Source organism: Struthio camelus, chromosome 1 (genome assembly GCF_040807025.1).
Source record: "Struthio camelus isolate bStrCam1 chromosome 1, bStrCam1.hap1, whole genome shotgun sequence".
NCBI lineage: Eukaryota > Metazoa > Chordata > Aves > Struthioniformes > Struthionidae > Struthio > Struthio camelus.
In genome coordinates, this window is record NC_090942.1 from 214,345,943 (window position 1) to 214,367,264 (window position 21,322).

The window sequence follows — 21,322 nt, forward strand, 5'->3', positions numbered from 1 at the left end:
ACATTTTAAGATACAAAACTGTGTTCTAGTCAGAGTTGGCTTTCTACAAAGCTTATTTACCACTTTTTGGGAAGGCTGACCTTGCTAGAGAGGTTATTGTTCACGAAGGACGCACGCACTCTGACGAGGGGTTTGCACAGAACGTGAGTCTGTGACAGGAGCCGCACTAACGTTTTGAAGCTTGAGCTGAAGAGGAGCATGATCATGATTAAAAGTTCTTTGTTTAACCCCAGCCAGGACAGTCTCAAATAAACCAAAAACCGTTAGGACCCATGCACTCAGCAACAGAGTATGTTGTGTCTACTGAAGTCTGGAAAGAACCCTTCTTTTCTGTTGTTTTTAAGCATTTGAGCTTCTAATATTTTTATAATTATGCAGCCTGGGAGTTGATTTCTTTTCCCAGTATTTGTGATCCTAATTAAGCCTCACATTTATTATTAACATAGCATCCTATTTTGTAGGGGAGGAGCAACCTCCTGAGAATCTGTTCTGTTGTGTTGTGACACCCGAGGCCTCAAGTCTGCCTAATTATGGAGGCCTGCCTGTGCTCCATTAGGATACGGTCCTGTTTAATCCCCTCTTGCTTTTACAGGCTGGGAATGTTTTCTTTCCTTAGTATTTGATGTTCAAATTAAGTCTCATGTTTATTAGTAAGAGCATCGTCTCATAAGAGAAATACAAGCCCTCTGAGAAAGATCAGAGAGTGTTCTGCACCCTGGAAGCTGTCAAGGGATTCCCCACAAGATGGAGGAGGTCAGGTCAGCAGCAACAGCATAGATGCAGTTAGTTTTATAGTAAACAAGCAAACAAAATCACATCTGTGAATAATAAGCAGGACCACAACAAAATTCTGAACCATAGAGAGATGCTCTCAGTTGTACTTCTGAGCTGTGATAAGAGTGAAAAGACACCGGGAAGCTCTGAGCATACTAAATGATTGTGACTCTATAGTTTGTGCATCATGGTAGATGGGGAAAGGGGCAGTAGGGTGAGTGGTAATGACTATGAAGCTAGTAGGAGAGAATGGCTTTCATCCTTTCCTGTTGTGTGCGGGAAAGTATTACTCCTTCTCATTACTGTGACTGCTGTCATAGGCTCAGCTGAGCCCTAAGGAAATACCATTGCAGTGCTGAGCAGAGCTGCTCTGACAGCCAGACCTTTATATGTAGCCTATTCCCATATATATGTCCATTACAGTTTTTAACCAAGAGTAATAAAAAAAAAAAAAAGCCGAAAGAAGCAATACTCTGAAGTGGTGAACATGAACTTGTATCGGCAACCCGAGCTCTGTTGTTGCTTCTGCCATGGGCTCACTTTAGGACCATACATAGAATGATACTAGTGGTTTCTTATCTAAACTTTGCTTGCTGCTTTTTGCCCTGATTCTTCATCTTGTTCTAGTCAAATTCATTCTGCTACTGACTCTGATATACAGCTGACTCTGTATCTGCTCACAGCTCAGAGACGTCAGCCGAAATGCAATAATGAGACGTGACTGCAAAAATAGCACATTTTCTGTGAAGAATTTTCTCCCTGTAGGTATCAAGAGTTCAGCTTTTTTTACCAACAAGAATATCATTCTCAGCCCTGTGAACACCTGCTTGCTTTGCAGTCTGGATTCATTTATCTGTAATGAAACTGGAACAAATGGGAAACATTTCTTCAGCCACCTGAATAAAAGGACATCGTGAAATAGGTCACAGTCCTCTGCTGTCTAGACTGGTAGAGTTTCATGCAAACTCATGATGTCATCAAAACTGAATCGCTTCAATTTTCAATAACGATAATGGTCTCGAATGCAGAGGACAAAAGTAGGGTGGCCAGTGAAGCAGTGGAAATGAAAATATCCATGTCAGATGTAGACACAACACTCAGCTAACTCTGTCACATCTTGAGGGATTAGATAACCAGCCTGTGGCCCAGTGTTATAAGTCTAGCAGCAGGGAGTTTAAATTAGGTCTGCTGAGTCTGAGGAACAATTTTATGACTGGAGCAAAGCAGGTGTAGTTCATATAGCATGTGAACAAATGGTGAACTGCCCGTTGCAGGATATTAGTCTGGCTGAAACAGAATGCAAGGCTGCAAGGCTTTCAAATACGGATGAGTAAAAAAGCATCTCAATGACAGAAAATAGAAAAGGAGATAAATACATCAATCAATAACAAAAGTAGGTTGTGCCAGACTAACGTGACAGCTTTCCTTGATAAGCTAACTGATCTTCCAGAAAAAGAAATGTAGGAGATCTAATCTACCTGCAGTTCAATAAAGCATTTAATGTGATGCCACATGGGATGTTATTAGTTAGGCTAGATAAAACGGGAATTAGTGGAAGAACTGGAAGGTGGGAAGTAGCCTGGTAAAGGAGACAACATAATTGGTTGTTTCAAGGTCGTTATCAGAATGGAGAGAGGCTACTTGTGGACTCCTACAGATATCAGTTTTGGAACCAGTTGTACAGGTGAAATGTGCTGATGCAGCAAAACAGATTAACACAGGCTTTGTCTATATCTTCTTTTCACAGGAAAATGAGAGCCTGCCCTGCCCTCATTTTAAGCTGATATCAGGATGTGAGCCAGGTCCAAAGCTATGTAACGACATAACTGCAGTTCTGATACACCTAAATGAGGGAATGAGAGACTCATACCCATAAGCTGAACCACAAGGCTTTTGAAAAGGATCTGGCTCACATCCGGTTGGGTTAGAGTACAGGTAGACCGAGCCAATAAAAGATTACGTGAATGCACCACAGAAGAATAATCAACATATAATATAGAAAGAAAAGGATGACCTGTAGACTGGAGTAACAAAAACAGGGTGCAAGGAACTTGAAGTCCAGAAAGATTACTTTCTCCTAGAAGTTGGAGGTTTTCATTAGGAAATGAGAAGCAGATGCATTATCTGACCACAGGATGAAAATGAGTCGCAAATGTGATGCAGCAATGAAAATACCCTCCTAAAATATTTCAAATAGAGCTATATTATTGTTCAAAGCTCTAACAAGATTGCACTGCATACTATGTGCAATTGCATTCACATGAGGTGAAGAAAATTGAGTACAGAATGCTGCAGGGAATTCTAGGAGCATTGCGAATCCTTGGGTAAACTTTCCTCTTGGGGAAACTTTTCTTGTGGCTCCACCAAACACATGGCCATGTCCTTATTCCTCATTTGCTTACCATCCATGCTGTTAACTTTGAATTCTGTATAATAGGTGGAGCTGTGCTTTGCCTCCTTCCAGCTGAAGGTGGAGCCTGACCGCATATGCGTTTCTCCTTTGTTTCAGGAGAAAGTCACAAGAAGCACATTTAAGCTCCAGGAATAGAAGAGAAGGGCTTGTACAATCAGACACTGATCTCAGCTGGGAAGAGGTAAATGATTTCCATGTGGTAATTTAAAAATCTGTTCCTTATTGTTTCTCAGCTGTTAACTGTTGCCTCCCAACTGGGCCTGTGCCAGACTGTGTATTAATTGGACCCAACAAGCATTGGTAAGAAGGGTCAAAGAGCCAAAGGCTTGGCTTGGGTCTCAGCCTATGAAGCAGGGAAGTCATGCTTGTTCTGCTCAGCACCTGGATAATGAAATACTAACTTAAGGCAGAGGACAAGGTTAGCACAAGAATAAATTGTTTTAACCTGGCCAGAAATACGTTTTGGATGAAATTCTTTTTAAATTGCTTCTCACGATCATAGCAGTAAGATTCTGGAAAACCCATTTATAGAAGGGCTTGTATGATACCCCTTCCAGCCAACACCAGCAAACAGGCTCAGCAGTGGTGGGCATCCCTTCAAGTTCTTTGTTCTTACCTTGAGAGAATTACAGAGAAAACTCTGCAATAATCTGCAGTTTAGATTATAACGCGTGAGCCAGAAAAAGACGCAAAACACAGCTTGACTTTTGGTTCCCAGGTGGAGTTTGCAGAATTGGCATTTAGAGCAACCATCTGATCTCATTAGATAAGGAAGTCATCAAGAGATTATAAACATGGAGTCCCATAGTGCCGTTTTTGCGGTCACAGTTTAGAACGGAACAGCATTTAATGCCAAGCTGAATGAAATGCTGCCGTTTGATTTACTGCCATCCTCACGTGTTGACTTGAGGAAATGTGTGAGGCTGGTACACTCTTCCCAGTCAAGAGAGTCATGCTGACCTGTTGTTAACATGCTGGTAAGCATAAGGGCTCAGAGGGTGAATCAAAGAAGGGAGTTTTGAAGAGATAACGGGCTTAAGGCTCGGCTGTGTAGCTGCCAGCGGCATGACGACATTGCGAATATGTAGCTTCCAAAAAACACTTGGTGCATGTGATCTGCTCAGCAGACTCATACGATCAGATATGAATGCTCAGCCATCTTCTTTCTGCCTGCCAGGTGGGTTTGTCCGTAGCTTCTGATTTCTGTACAACAATCTGATTTCATGCATGTGTTTTCTCTTAAGAATATGGCTCCAAGAAACAGTCATTTTCTACTTGAAGTTCCAAAAGCACAAAATGTTGATGCAAAACAGCTTTCAACATTTTCACGCATCAGTGTAAGTATAAACAACGTAAAGGTGAATGGAGAGGATTTGCTGTGCTATTTTTATTTGTATTTAATAAATACTGCTCGTAAAAGATAATGTTCACATTACTTGAACAATATGATTGATTGAACGAGATAATGAAACAAGAAGGGCCATTAATGAAGATCATAGTAAAATTTTACTTTAGTACTCCTATTGAATTTATTGAATGAGGGAATAGCTGTTGTGTACACCCTTAAAAATCAGAGAGAGGTACTTGCTTTTGAATTGTGTCAGGACCAGAAGATATATTGTGCAGTTCTTGCCTACTGCACTTCTTGCTGGTTGATGGAGGATTTTTTAAAACACACGTACCACTGGGTTTTTTTTTTTTTTAAAGTCTTTTCATTCATTTCAGTGAGCAGTAGGTAAGGCTGCTAAAATAAATGGATGTCAGCAGACACATAAATGATGCCTTAGCTAATGATCCCTTTGTGTTTCACTGAACTGAGGTGTCTTTTATCATTTCAGTAACTGATGTGGACACAGTTGAAGAGCTGCATTGCAAGCTACAGCGTTCAGGAGAATAAGTGGATAGAAACATTATTTTGGGCTTGTTCTTTGAGGTGAACCTTGCGGTAGATAAGCTTAATAGCTATGTATACACACACACACACACACACACAAATATAAACATAAATATATACACACACATATATAAAAAGTATTTGGAGACTAGAGATTATTTTATCATGTCAGATTTCACTTTATATTTTAAGACTTAACTGGATTATCAGATCATCTATTTTGGCCTTCAGGATATCAAAGGACATGTCTTTCAATCTGCTGTCCTTTACTGAGTCCCGTTACACAGATACATTATCAAGATGTAACGCAGAAAGAGGACAATATTACTTGTGTATCAGTCAGAAAAGCATCCAGCCAATATCAACAGCATGTGCAAATCTTAGCAGTAGTTTTAAAATTTAGGTTGACGTATTCTTATTCATCTTCTCTTCTACACTCTGTCGTAAGATCAGTGGTCTCCTCTTACTGAGTCAAGTAGTCCTGTAAAAGAGCTAGAGAACATCTGATAAATGCCAGGAATAGCCCCCTCTAAAGAAAACAGATGGGACAACACCAGATGTTGTGTTGTGGGAGAGTCCTCCAGGGAATGGGGACAACCAAAAGTCATCCTGAAAGGCACTAACATATGAAATTCTTGGGAACAGCTACTCAGAGGAGAATCTAGGAGAGAAGGGACATACTGAGGGCTTCCCTTAACTGAAGGATCTAAAGAAAACTGAGAAGCGATATATGGGATAACAGGAAAGGCATACTGAATCTATGGGACAGCTTATAGGACGGAGGAGCACTTACAAAGTCTGGAAGGCTTTTGAGACGGGATGAAAATTTGCATGGATGTTGTAATCCATTATAGGCAAAAAGGTTGTTTGAATGTGGTAAAGAGCCAGAAAGTTTTGAGTAGTATCTTATCCTGTGGAAGTTAATCGCACTGCCGAGGGGAGTGGCACATAGAAACAGTGCTTATATTACTTGTTTAATGTTAGTCATTCTGTTGCCTAATTATATACCACAAACGTCAGTCACACTTCATGTTACCTACAGTTATCTGTAATCCAAGGGCATGAACCCAAAATAAATTTAAAAGTTTTTTTATACTTTACACTTCAGAACAGGATACATCTGATTGCCAAGTGGGGACAAAACAGCACCCATTCTGGAGCACTCTTACCATATATCTTAACAAAAGATCTACATCAGCATAAAATTTTGCCCTTGTCTGTCTGTTGAAACTCCTCAGTCCTTTTCGCTTGCACAGGATGAAAGGAATTCTTCCTGAGGCAATGGCAGATCTCTGATTGCAAAAACGACAGAATATTAGACATTCAGCCCATTGTGTGATATGGAAACAGAACTTTTGCTCTAGATTTCTGTAAAAATGAATCTTTTAGAAACTGTGGTTATCAGCAGGCTGTTTATGACCAGAAATATTTTCTTATAACTTAGTGCTCCTTATATCTTTAGATTAGACACTTGCAAAATAGGCTATTGTATGTAATAAAAAGCATTTAATGAAACTTTCATTTGGAGGACATTGAATTCAACAGACTTAGCTTTGGCACTGACAAATGTCTCACAAGAGATGATTTGCATGGAAACCACTGGGGTCTCATTTTAGCTCCTGTAACAAACCAGAACAGTGATTTTATCATTTCAAAGTCGTTTATATTAGCCTGGAGCTACATGACACAATGGCAACGCTTAAGAATGTAGCAGTACGTCATCTGCATGAGTGGCATAACTTTCACTGCTGTGATAGACATTCTCAGAGCCTATGTTATACATATAAACCTGCTTCAACAGAAAAAGAAAAGTCTAATTGATCCATTACTTCTCAGAAGGAGTTATTATTGTGTACCACACGATTATTTAGGTGGGAAAATGGATGCATACTGAAAAGTATAGCTTACCAATTGGTTCATCCTTTTGCCTACCATTTAGTAGAAGAATTTTCTACTGCTATTTTTCCCTGTTGCATACAACATCTAACTAAGAGACAGATACAATGCACTAACAAATTCTTATCAGGTTATTTTATTTTTTGCAGGGAAGAATAATTTGTAGGAGCTAACTAATATCCTAAACTGAAAATATTATGTGGCTTGGAAAGACTTTAGATTTAAATTTTTATTTGAAAACTATTGTAGAATAGTCAAAACAGACCGACTTAGCTAGAGACACCAGCAAACAAACAAAAAGGGCATAAAGGAAAATCAATGTTAATGAACAGCCAAAAACCGGAAAGATCGATAAATAGACAGCGATGTTAATACCATAGGGTTAGATTTATTAGCCATTCTGAGCTAGACACCTGAAAAAGAATGTATACAAATACTTAACCCCTCTATTATAAGGATTTATGCTTTAAGTATCTCCTTGCAAAAATCTATTACAGTAGGCAACCTCTTTATCTAAAAACACTCCCTAAAGAAGGGATACATTTCTTGTATAAATCACTCCTACCTGCCTCAAGAACTGAAACTGGGCTTTAAGGCCACAACAAACACCTGAAAAACGTCTGAATTCCATTGACAACACCAATTTAGGTGAGATTTTTCCAAAGTTATTTGAAGACCTTAATGCCACAGTTTCGTGGGGGCCAAGAGCTTCCTGATGTAGTCCAGGTTCTGTGGTCTGCGCTTGCTAGGTCTGTCCTGGAGTGGGGCAGCTAGAGGTCTTCCCAGTGAAATCTGCTGGTTGGTTAGAGACCACTCTAGAAGGCAACACAAGTAGGACTGAGCTATAACTCACTCACCCTGAATGACCCACTCTTTCAGCTAGCATGTGTGGCTTCACATAGCCTTACCTCAGACCTTTCTGCATGCAGAACTTATTCTTAATGCCCTAACACAAAACCCAATCAAGTGACTGGCTGGATAGTGCTCTAGACACCTAGTACCTAGACACAATAGAAAAATATTAATTTTCAAAAAAATCTTAAAAGTAGAGCTGTCTCTGGCCTGGAGAGGAGCTCTGTGGCTCAGAGGGGAGCCTGGTCCACATGGTACTTTGCCTCAAGATAGATCTTTGACAGGCAGGACAAATTCATGTCACAGAGTCTGAGCACAGCTTTGTAGAGTGCAGGCTGAGATAAATAAGAGCAACCCACATTCAAGCCTATGATGAAAACAAGCATAGTTGCACTAAATGTATGCAGCTAAGTACCAGGAACGTGGCCTGGACTGTTTTGAGGGAAGAGAGAGGAATACAGACTGTTACTCTTTACTCCATTATTATTAATGCCACTGTTAATGCTCCATATTGCATTCATATGCTTTCAAAGATACATTGATTTTAATGTATTAGCTTGTCTCAGCTAGCATCTGGGTCTGCGGAGTGCTCTTGCATGCCTCAATTCTCAGACACAGTGGCTGTAATCAGGACAGTTGAGATTTTGATGGTTTTGGTTTCCCCATGTTTAACTTACTCAGTAGAAACCACTGAAAGGATCCTCTGAAAATATTATCCTGCCTTGGTGTAGAAACATATATGTGGGCAGGTTTGCCACTTAAGACAGCTTCCACGTGAAGGAGATGGATAAGCCAAAGTAAGACAGATCAGGAGGGAATGATATGTCAGCAGTGCTATCGGGGGACTGCTCCCCATCTATCCATGTGTGTAATTTCCTTGGCTCCAGATATCAGTCATTTTTCATATGCACAGCTCCACAGTATTTACTTGGAATGAAATCCTGCATTTAGAACCTCTTATCATCAGTCACAGCCTCTGCACACTGACTTTACGACTTTTTTGAGATTCCAACCCTCTGCTGATTTTTATTAGAAATTGGACCCTCTTTTGATGTACCACAAACTCATCATTTTCTTAAAGAGATGTTTCCTGTTTACTCACACATCAGCAGTGCTTTGTCAAGTGTGTAACATGCACATGACATATCAGGAAACTAAACTGTGCATTTTTTAAATCATCTTAGCTTAGAGACAGAAAGAAACAGGCATCATGTGAACCATTGACTCTGAAGGGAACTCTGATTCTCAGACCCAAGCAGACCTTGAAACGTAGCTTGAGAATTTGTGTGTTCAAGTATTAACGCTATTTACATTATTATATAAAATAATGTGTTATTCAGTAGCCGTAAAAACTTCTAGGGATCTCTTGCAATGCTCACTGAGATCAAGCTGCTTGAAAGCCAAATGGCATTGTGCCTGAATAAGACTCAAATTTGGACAGCTAATTATATTCCTATAATTCTTCGGTGTTTGCCCGGAGTGCCCATGCAATGGAGTTCAGTACTTATATTAAAGAGGTTTCATTTTGCCAGAGTGTAAGGTGCACAGGCTGCTGAATATTTTGCTTAAGATAGGATTTACTTTTTCTGTCCTTTCCCAGTTCTCTGCAGTTTACCTCCTGCTGATGGATGATCTTTCTCTAGCAAAGGTATTTTTCCCAAGTGTGAAATTGATTCCAGCTGACAACAGAGTGTGTCAATCACTTCCCACTTTTGTCATCTTCAAAGACTCCTCTTTTCCTTATTTAAATTGTATTTTTGTAATTGAAAATTGCTTTCGGATGACTTAATGAATTCCTGCACTTTATTAAAGGCTGAAAGCAGACAAAATACTGTAGCTTTCAGGTTAAATGCATTTTTATAAGGAAGCTTTAGCAAAAGCTTCAGCAGCAACAGCAACAGCAACAAATTCTCTGCATTAATACTTGCCCACTAAAGAAGCAAATCAGAGTGGTAGAAACGGCATTCCCCGCAAGCCCCTGCAAGCAAAACAAGTATTAAATTATATATTGACCTTATGGATATATTTGTAAAGCTTCTGAATTCCTGGAGCTGCCATCAATCTCCAAACAGCTACTATGATTCATTGATCAGCTGAGATTTGTATGCTTTCCAACTGATATAGCGCTGCATCTTCTTTTGTAGTATCTCTGTAAAAAGATAAGGCTGAACCTGGAAAAAATAAAGGCTGATGGTACAATATACTGTGTAATCTCTATTAGCCATCCACAGTTAATATTATGATAGTAAATAGAGAGAGGCATAAACTTTTGAATGATGATACCCCTCGATTTCTGAGACTTGAAATGTAGACTTGATAAATACAGCTGGACTTTTAAGCCGTCTAAAGCTTTACATTTTAGAGATTCTAGTGCAAAAGTCTGCTGAAATCTGTGTGTCATTTACACTATCCATGTAGTTTACTGAGAAGTGGTTTACTTTTGAGACCTTTTTTGTACAGGATTGTGAAGGATAGTTTCTTCATATTCTAAAAATAAGTAAGTATCCAGACTTGGAAATAAGTGGCTTTTAAATCTCAATACTATTTCATCTGACAGCTTTATTTTTTCACAAAGCTAGCACTGATTTGGTATGTACTGGTGGACTTCAACATGTGGCTAGAAGCCAGTGTCTCCTTCATTAAAATGAATCAGGCTGATATACTGAGCCAAGTTATCTTTCTACTCATTCAAATGCAAATCTAAAATAACTCCGCTAAGGCAATGAAGCTACCTCAGTTTTGTCCTGGTATGCGTGATGTCTGAAACAGGACTGCTGTATTTACATGTGTGAATCCCCCCCTTACTCTCTTATTGACCTGGATTCAGATTTCACTTATGCTGTTTTCGTAGTACTATGGGCAGACTATATTGCAGCTGAGCCCCTTTGCACAGTAGACCTGAGCACTGCATAAAGCTCCTAAGGAAGAGAGGGGAAGATGAAGAAAGTGTGTGGGTGCATAGAAAGGGGCATAGTTTTGTAGGAGAGTTTCCACCGGTAGCTTGTAGCTAGCTTGTAATGCCCTGACACACAACAGAGCTACACTTAGGCTTGTAACCTAGACTTGGGTAAACGTAGACCTAAAACACCACCATCTTCCCAAGACTTAGCTCTGTTTTAAATTATCTGAGCTGAAATCACAACCAGATACTGTCCCAGCTCTGTGAGACAGGGAATAGTAGTAGTAATTTACCTCACAGGATTGTCATAGATGCATAGTGGTGCAATTAAAGTTGTCTAGGTGCTACAGTGCGAAGCAGTGTGGTATTATACTCAATATTTGGGGGGGGGGGGGAAAGTGATAAATGTTTCAGATAAGGCAATATATATTTGAGCTGGGGCATCTCTGGCATCTGATGAGATATTTGAATGATCTGTGTTGAGGCTGCTGAGCGACAACATGTTGGCTTTGTGTTATCTCCTAGTTTATTGCAGAACAGGTCTACCAAAAAAAAGGAAAAAAGAAAAGTTTTATCTTTTTCTAATAGCTTTTTTCTTAAATATCACAGCCGAGATACCTTAGAGGTGTAGCACAAATCACATAGTCAAGAAGAGTTTAGTGGCTTTAGGCCATCTTTCAGCACACCAGTCTAAGTTGCAGAACGGCATAATTTAAGGCTGTGCTGGGGTACCCTGCACATCACAATATATTTTTAGAGGCAGTATTACAGCTGCCTGCATTAGCAGAGTCCTTCCCTGCTAGGCCCAGAACTTCTGGCTGTGGCAATGTGAGATTAAGGGTGAGATCCTACTGTAGGATCAGGAATGGCTTCCTCCATTCTCGATAAAATTTCTATTGCCAGTGCTATTAGCCTTCAGTTAAGGAAAACTGAATTTGTTCTCCTGCTTGTGAACAAAGCTGTAGGGCATTCAGCCCTCCCTATCCCAGGTCCATCCAAGCTACGTGAACAAGAACTTGGGCCTGCGTGTTCAGGCTCTTCCCTGCCAAGAATCTCAGTCTAAGCCTGGTCCCGATTACCCTTTGCACATAAATAGTGTGCATGATATTCAAAGGTAGACTTCAGAACCTACTCAGACAAACTTATAATACAGGCTTATCTGCAGGGGTCCTTGACGGCACTCCAGTCCTTTTACGAAGGTACGGAGGGACCACATCAGGAGTGACAGTCTTAATTCTTGCCTTTAATCATAATGTTTTGTGGTGGGCACCCCAAAATATTCGGAAGCAGCTCTTTCCAGCTGCTTTTTGGGACAGACAAGGAACTAGCACAAAAAGACACTTCCTTCTCTAGCACACCCATTTTACTTGCAGTGAAATTCAGAAATGGGAAAATTTGAAGTCTTTACAACTCTCTTCTGTATGAATGCTGGGCGTCTGAAAACTCCCACCAACCAAAAACTGCAGGTCTCCGTGGGAATAAACCCAGAGGTTCTGAGAAGCTCCTGTTATCTGTCTCCTGAACGGACACTTAATTGACCAGTCAACATATGTCCAGATAGCCCTGCTTAGCACAGTGTCTGCTGTATGGCATACTGTTAAACGAGCATCTGAGATGGGAATCATCTCAGCAAATATCAGCCCTCGTGAGGGGGTATGTTGTCTTAGCTAGACCTCTAAGCTTCCTTGATAAGAAGTGAGAGAGAAAAAGGTTTTTCAGTATTTTAGTATCTCCTATCTAATGGCATGGTAGCATGAGATGAGATGAGCAGCTCTTTGCTGCTGAAAGCACAAATGCCTATTGTCTTTCTTCCTTCGCTTCAGGCATGTTTCTGCTTCTTTCCTTGCTCTGGTCTGATACTTATATGAATCATTTCAGAGTTTTTGCTTGGACCTCTAGGTTGGAAAGAAAGGAGGAAATAAGATGAGAGAGCTGTTAAATTGGTTTAGATCCCCCTAAAATCACAGCTTTAAACACTTACCTTAGCCAAGATGAATTATCCAGTTTCCACTGGCTCTGGATGTGAATTAGCTTGGACAGCAAATGAACACTAAGCTGCCTTAAGGTTAGCTAATTCACACCATTGCTGACCCGTACATCATAGTACCAGTCATGCATGCTAGTGCATGCATGAATACTGATCCAAAGCCAGTGGAGGTGTGTTTTTTTCTGTGTTTCACTGTGTTCTTACCAGTCTTTCATATGCATATAATATTGCAAAAGGGGGAAGCTGAGAGAAAATGCTAATCACATATTCTAGAATAGAAACTGGTAGAAATGGCACAGTTCATGCACTGATGCACTGCACTGATGTGTCATTTGTCATTGGAGAAATCATTTTGCATCTCTCTAGATGTGCTAAATATTGTAACGCTAAACAGAGATTGCCAGGCCGGAAACGTTCAAGTCATGAAGCAAGGTAACTCAGCTGATGTGAAATGCCGTGCTCTTGCGGCTATTTTGCTAAACTGACTTGAACTGCACGCCTTTGGATCTCTCCTCTGTAAGGAAGGACTTAAGAACTATAGCCTCAATTGAGAGGATATTTGAAAACATGTATGCAGGTGCTCAATAACTGAGCTTCAACAAAACTTTAAGAAACTCCATATCTTTAACAGAATTAATGAAAAAGAGGAATACTGAAAACATTTCCCTCTTAGACACTTTTATCATTTTCACTATTACTGCAGTGGTGGCATCCTTTTTTTAGGAAAAAAAAAAAAAGCTATATGCACTCCTACTGGTCCAAAGGCTGCAAAAATATTACTGTTATGTGGGGTCATTGATAAATAAAAATGGACATGAACTAGTACTATGTGAGTGAAAAGTAGTTTTATCTACATTATTTGTCCCCAGATGGTAAATGCTTAAATAACTTACAGCCTTCTTGGAAGTTTTTTTTTATTCCACAAAAGAGCTAAATACTGCGAAATAGAGCTTCTCTAACAATTTAATTTTGTTTAAAGACCATATTCTGGCACCAGCCAAAGAAACGTATGTAGACATGAGCGGTCACTTGCTATAGGCATGACAGTGAAGACAGAGAGGACAAGAAAGATTATAACGAGAAAAAGCTTTGGAATAAATGAGTACAGAAAACTAGGGCAGTCACAAACCACCAGATTTTCTTTGGGGTTGATGTGCATTGATTTATATATTAGGCAATATTACTTGCACATCTAAAGAAGAATATTGATAGTATGAGTTGAAATGACTTGTAGTTTAATTAAGGCAATGCAGATTTTTTTTTTTTTTATTATTCATAGAAGCTTAAGGGAGCTAAGGCAAGTAAAAAGAAATAGTTGTTAACATCATTTAAGCTTTTCAGATTCACTTACAGATGATTAAAAGCCTCCGAATAGAAAAAAATTGGGGATCTTACTACAATACAGCAAATGACACAGTGGATTACACTGTTACCAGTATTTTGTCTTGAGTAGATGTCTAATTCAGATACCTTGAATATGAAGATAAATCAGACCTATACAAATTCTTCCTAACCCCAAAGTAGTTATTGGTAGCTATAATTTTAAACACAGATCCCTTTACACATTTATCCTCCAATCACCAGAGAAATCTTACGGAGTTACATGAGCTACTAAATTTCACTGGACCTTTCCGAATAATCTTAGCTATTATTTTATTTTCTTTACATTCTATGTTAGGTGTACTACTTTTTAGGTGATGAAAGAAAAAATTAGAGAAGTTTTATCAGTGAACGTTTATAAAGGAATACAACAATAAAATCAAACTTCTTTTCATCTATTGTCCTTATATCAATGGTGAGGTCTATTTATGGCATATACTATGTGGAGATATATATATGTATATGTACTTACTATGCTAATATATGCACATTACATATAGAGAGAAAAAGAGCATTGGTTTGTTTTAAGAAAATAAAATTAGAAATAAAAGGCCTATTAATGATATTCCTGTATTTACTCCAAATTTTTAAAATTGTAGTGGGAACATAAAGCTACTGAGCTGATATTTGAATCATATTCTACCCCTACAAGGAAGAAATAACGCTAAACCAATGGGGAATAATTATCCATGATGCAGTAAAGTCTCATTGACTTTTAATCTGCATACTTTCTTCCAATAAATGTATTCCATTTGGTTTTCCAAATCAGCAGAATAAAAGAAGACTTATCTTAACTGCCATCTAATTTTAAGGCTATGCTTAGACGAAGATAACATTGTTTTAGTATCCTCGTATGCATCATCAGCAAACTGCCAATGAAGGCCTCAGGGCATTTGGAGATAGATTCTCTTCTCATTTACACCACAGCAAACTCCATTCGTGAAAATCCATTGAAAGGGGAATGTAGCCCTTTGAGTGTAAATCCCATTTATGAAAGGCTGTTAAACCTGATAATATGAGTTCACTTTAGGATGAAACCTGATATGAACTATTCGTAAATTACGTTTTATCTCTTTATGTTTTATTGCTGGATTTAGAAAATTTCGTTTTAATATGGATAGCTATTGTGAAAGACTGTCATTCAGAGCAAGACAAGACAGTCATGCCTGCCTTCTCTCCTGTCACACTCCGGCAGAGAATCCTCTGCAGAACAAGTCTAAGAAATATCGAGAAGACGTATAAGTGCTGATTCATTCTCTGAGAAAATAAGCTCAAATGCAAAATTATCTCATTCTGTTATTTGTTTGATTCCATACAGGCTCTTGTATTAAAACAAAATATCTTCAAAGACGGTTGTTTGCGGGTTGAATGCACTGTTTCTAGTTTTAGATTAGGATTGCAACTTTTAGATGGCTAAGTTTAAACTCTATTACTTTTAGCAGAGGGAGAGGGACAGGTACTTCCTTGGGATGCTGGTTCAACCTATCTTAGAAGTATATTTTAGGAGAGCCTGTGTTGCCTGCAGAACATTTCCGTTTCTCTCCGCTGTTTATGTAGTGTGCCCAGAAAGCTGGTTTAGATTACAGACCTTGCTGAAGCTAAGTGAGATTAATCCAACTGTTGATATTTTTTGTCCCGTAAACTTCCAGTCTGCAGCAGGTAGGAAACACATCAGAAACTCAGAATTCTTCTGGGAGTAACCAAATCACCTAACTACCTAACAGCTTCTTTAGTTGACAAGTATGCGATTGCAAAGACTAGGTACTAGAAAGCAAATGAAAATATCTTTTAAAAAGATCCTCAAGATTTCCAAGTTAGTCTTACAGTTAATTTATTTTTTCTCCAGAGCTTGCTTTTTGAAAGAGGATTTTTTAATAAGATTAAGAAATGGAATTGACAGGACCTGCTAATCGCAATATTTCTAGTGGTTAGATACTGAGGGATTCACCCAGTCTTTCCCTTTTGTTCCACCTGCATGTTTTAGCACAAAATAATGAGAAAGTGAGATTGTGTTGAGTAATTAACCTTGGTAATATAGTAGATAGTGAATAGTAGATTCAGGAAGACTAAGCATCTACTCTGTATTATTTTTATCACCATCTGAAATCATGAATTTGACCTAGACCAGAATTTTGTTGTTATCGTTATTTTTCTCCCCGTAGTCAATTAATTTGCCACTAATAATAGCAGACAGAACACAAAAACTGATGGAAAAGAGTGTGAGAGAGGATTTATCAGCCTGTAATTCATGCCACTGAAGCACATTAGAGGCTCAAGAGCTTCTCTTGAAGACGGATACCATTGTATGTGTAATAGTTAATTGGCCACACATTTACCCTTGTTTAATAAAATTTGGACAGACACAGAATAGCACATTTGACTGAATGTACACAGTGGAGTAATTACACTGAAGAGACTAAATATAAGTCAGAGCTGGGAAGTAATGAATACAGAGCGTTTAATTATACTGTAAGCAAACACATTAAAGCCTGCCAAGAACGTGAAGGTGTACATTGGGTGATTCAGCAGGGCAGTAAAATTGCAAATGGAAAGCATAGGAGTTGCACAGCTTTCCAACAACATAAGAGAAAGATATTTCACAATGTAAGCTCTTGGGATCAGAACTATGTACATGAGGTCAACCTCTACATAAATGATGTATTTGACATTTTTCCACAGTCGTACCAATTAAAAACTTTATCTCTGACACTACTAAAAATTGACATACTTCTGTTTGCCTTTGCGTAAAATGATCTTGTTTTTCAAGATACTATTGCTCAGTAGTGTTTGCATTTTGCTAGGTCAAGATTTAGCCAGTCTGAATTTCATCTAAGTCCCTATGCTTGGTATTTCCTGTTTTTCTAGTTTCCTTGCTGGCCAAAGTGGACACTTGGACTGAGGTAGAATTTAAGCTTGGTAAAGCACATTTTGGTGTCCTGGGATATTCATCAGGTAAAGTGCCCTACTGTTCCAGAGGCTGCCAAAAGCAAATTAGAAAATAACAAAAAAATCGTATTTCAAGAACTTCGCACTGGGCACTGCTCTTGTTTCCTCTCATGTGTCAAAGAGAAGATATTTGAGAGCACGAATAACTGCAGTTTCTCATTACCTTAAACTAGACTCTGCCTCGCCAATCATTTTCCTTCATGAATCTGAGTTATAGTATTTTCCATCTTTAGGCCCAGCTGCAAAAGCATAAGGAATGAAGGCAGGAAGGGGAAGACAGGAGTGCAGATGATAGGTCTGGAGGGAACCAAAAGTAACTTACCTGGGAAAAATACCAGAAAAGATAAAAGGAGAAAGACTGGGTAGCACAGAAGAGAGGAATATTTCTATGGATTAAGTACTAACAGGAGATTAGGGTTAGGCCACAACCTCACTTCTGGGTTAATCTTTGACTGAATATCTCTTTCGTCCTGCTTATCTAAGCTTTGTCTACATCTGTCTACAATTGGCAGTATTGCATTTCCCAAAACATCTACCGATAATACCAAGATTTTACTCATGCCTTAGTATCAGCTTCAGTGCCTGTAGCTTTACATCTCTCAAGTCTTTTCAAAATACTGCTGCTGAATCAATATTTCCCATTACTTTGTTGCCTGTAGAGCTTGCTGAGGGGGTGGAAGGAGAAGGAGGAAATAATTGCTCAACAAAATCAGGGCCCCAGGTACCTCAATGATCTCTTTTCTTTTCCAGCTGTTACTTATATCTTCTCATGGATCCTCACATATTGTCCCACGCTTCTCAGATTTTGATCTGTCCTGACGACAATTTTCTGCTGAAACATTTCTAACACAAGATGTAAGACTAAGCTACCTAATCTCATCTTTGAGACATGGAACTAAGAAAATCTGAGTTCTGGTCCCCAGTTCTGCTGCTGACATGCTGTGTATCTTTGGGATAGTCACCTCACCCCTCTGAACCTCTCTTTCGCTTTTAGTGGTCTGTCCTCCCAATATAGAGTGAAAATCATCTACAGTAGGGACCTCCAGAAAATGCCGTATACGTACCTTATGGACAATGATTTCTAGTGGACACTTAATTGTAACATAATGAACTAATAGGAAGTCCTTCCTCAGCTGGTTTAAATTGAGTTACCCATCTAGCATCTTATTCTGTTATCTTGTTCCTGGGACTTCTGACTTCTCGTTTTCAGCCCCAGTTTCCCTGAGAGTCCTAATTTAAAGGAGGTGGAGTAATTAATTACTTAATAACATATGTGAATGTTCTACATCCAAACAATGATGTCTGGGTGCACTTTTCTGAGCTGTCCTCTGTCAACAACACTATAAACATTATTCTGTGCAAGTTAATTACATTCTCTTCAGATTAATCCCATTTGGTTTATGTTCCATTGTGGAATCTTCTTCCCCCAAAAAGGTATTTCTCCAGCTGCAAATATCAGCTTGGAAGAGAACAGACACTTTGAGTTAAGGCAATAGTGAAATCTCTCGTTTTCTCCTACCGATAAAATCCACCAAATGTGTTGTTTTCTCCTGGTAATTAATTTAATTATTACTGTAAAATGTTTAGTCAGATTTATGAAAATGTATACTTTGCCAGGAGGTTTAATGGTTTAAGAGTTACTTTCTAGAGGCTATTGTAAATATACATCCAATAACATTCATGCCTTTATAAACAATATTGATTTCAGCCTCTCACTGTGGTAAGCTATTCCAAATCCTTTTTTTTTGTTATTTTTAGTAACATAATAATTGTTAAGACTTTTATAAAAGCAAATAGAAGCAAAATACAACCTACTCTACAAAATGAGTGCCTTTGTATAGACTTCGCAGTCTGAAGCATTATGATTCGGTATTATGAGAGGAGTAAGCACAGGGAACGGGAGAGGACTATAGAATCCAAAGTTAAAGTTTCTAAAGTATCTAAAGATAGTTCTGGAACAAGCATCACATCTTTTGTAAATCCTAGTATATTTTTTTACCCTGTAATGCCTCTGTGATTCCTTCATACTAAAAGTTGTAATAAAGGGTAAAAAACACAGCATATAAATGTTCTGTTTTCTCTTGCAGAATTATCTAGATTGCAGGTGGTTACTTACAGATACCATGATGCTAATACACCTCAGCTGGATAGTTAATGATATTATTGGGTAGACAGTTACAGTTAATCAAAGCTAAGTTTGCAGATAGTTTGGGTGGGGGTGGGTGAGGGTAGCAAAGCAACATGAAGAGTTAAATTTGTCAAATGCATGATCTAGGTTAAGCTATTTCAGCTGCCTCCATCTCCGATGTGAAAATCTGAACATCAACCAAATAATGGAGACTGACGTATCCAAGCTGAAGCATAGGACCCTAACAGCACAGCTAAACCTGCTCTGAATGTGTGTGGGCAGTGATAGGAGGCTGACAGGTATTACAAGACTAGGAGCTGACTGAGGCATCTGTATCTCTTCTTGGTCGTTTATAAAGAGTCAGCATAAGATAAGTCCAGGTCACAGCAACTAAAAATATTTCATACTGACTCAGATATTAGTCGCCTGGATGTGGTAAAAAACAAGAAGTTTTCTACTTCAACTGCCAACACGTTCTGGCTTTGTTTTGTTTTCCTTGGACCCTGCGTAGCCCACCAGGCTAGGCTGCAGATTGATTTCTGCTGAGGTGCATAGTTTAAGTTTTTCTTCCAGGTATTGGTCACCTGACTGTGGTTAATGTTAGAATTAAGGATTACAAGGAATTGAGTCGCTGATTTTCAGCCTGGATTTGATATTTTCAGCAGGTAACAGAGCAAGCTTTGTCTTCAGAAAGTGCAGGACTTGCAAAAGGATTTATAATTAGAACTATTAAAGGTCAATGTTAGAGTTAGGCTTTGAAGAAGAAATATTCAAAGGTTGAATTTACAACATTTAGGATATGTGTTAAAAATAGGTGTATCGAATCAAAATATAAACCTGTAATAAAAGCTAGTCTCACTTGAGGTTTGCAACTTATTCTTAGGTTTTCTGTAGGCAGTAGTCTTCTGTCTCTGCACAAAGTTAGACTTTGGAACTAAAAATTGAAGATTAGTGTTTTGGTCTAGTTGAGACTAATTCCACAAGTCTTGATGGCTTGTTGCAGCCAAGGCTTCTGGTTTGTGCCGGGTTTATTCTGCAGGTATTATCCACCTAGCTGTTCTGAGCTTGTTCTAAATTTTGTTTTGTTTTATTTTGTTTGTAGGGTTATAGTTAAAGCTTATAAATAAAAAAGATGAGAAAACTGAACTGTTTCTCGGTCCTATGTTGTCCATTGGTACAAACTAAGGGCTGGTTTTAGCTGAGAACTCTGGATTGTCTTTAGTCTTCCTGCAAGCACTGGCATGTTTTCCTGTATCCAGAGCTACCTTGGAGTAAGATTTAGAAATAAGACTCTGTTGCTCATGGACAGTACTAGAGAGAAAATTAATCTATGCTGAAGCTTATTGATGTATCTGAATGCCGACTTTGAAAGTATATTTGTTAAGGATTCCCTTTGTGTTAGATGATGGCTTCCTTGAGATACAGTCCAGAGCTTTACCATCAAAAATGACAGGTTTGGCTTTTCTGCCCTTCACTTGTATTCTCTCTGTGATCTCCCTTTCTTGTTCAGCTCCTCACGTAGTCTTTCCCTTGCCTTACAGTAGCCTTTGTGCTCTTCCATGAAGCAGTTTGACTCATTCATCCAGAAAGAATAATCATCCATTTTTTGGTTCTATTGGTATTCTGTCAACTTTCTGAAGATCTGACAAGTGACAGAGACAGCACAAGATTAGCAACAGAGCTCATGACCAGGAGCAATGGTGAGGAACCTAACTGAAGGCGGACTAGGCCACTTCCTCTTTACTCACAGCAGCAAGCTGCTAACGTCAGCTGTTAGAGTTATTGGGCTATGGTGAATGTTTGCATTAGGGTTGAATAGGGAGAAACTGGTGTGGGAAAAAAAAATTTAGGAATTAAATTCACTGATGCACCCTCCATACCCCACAGTTCCTTCATTTGGAGGCTGCTCCCTGGAAAACATTTCTTCTCATGCCCTGAGTTTTTCTACTATTTTCAACAGCCCCTTGCCATCCTCCTCACTATTTTCTTAAATAAGAAAAAATAGTGCCACTATGCGCATTTGATTAAAGTTAATCTTCTTATTTTCTTAAAATTCAGAGGGAAGGAGAAGAGATTTTTCTTGCTCAAGGCACCATTCCAACAATAATGCTGAATGTTGTATTTATAGCCACTAATCATTTTTCTCCAAAACA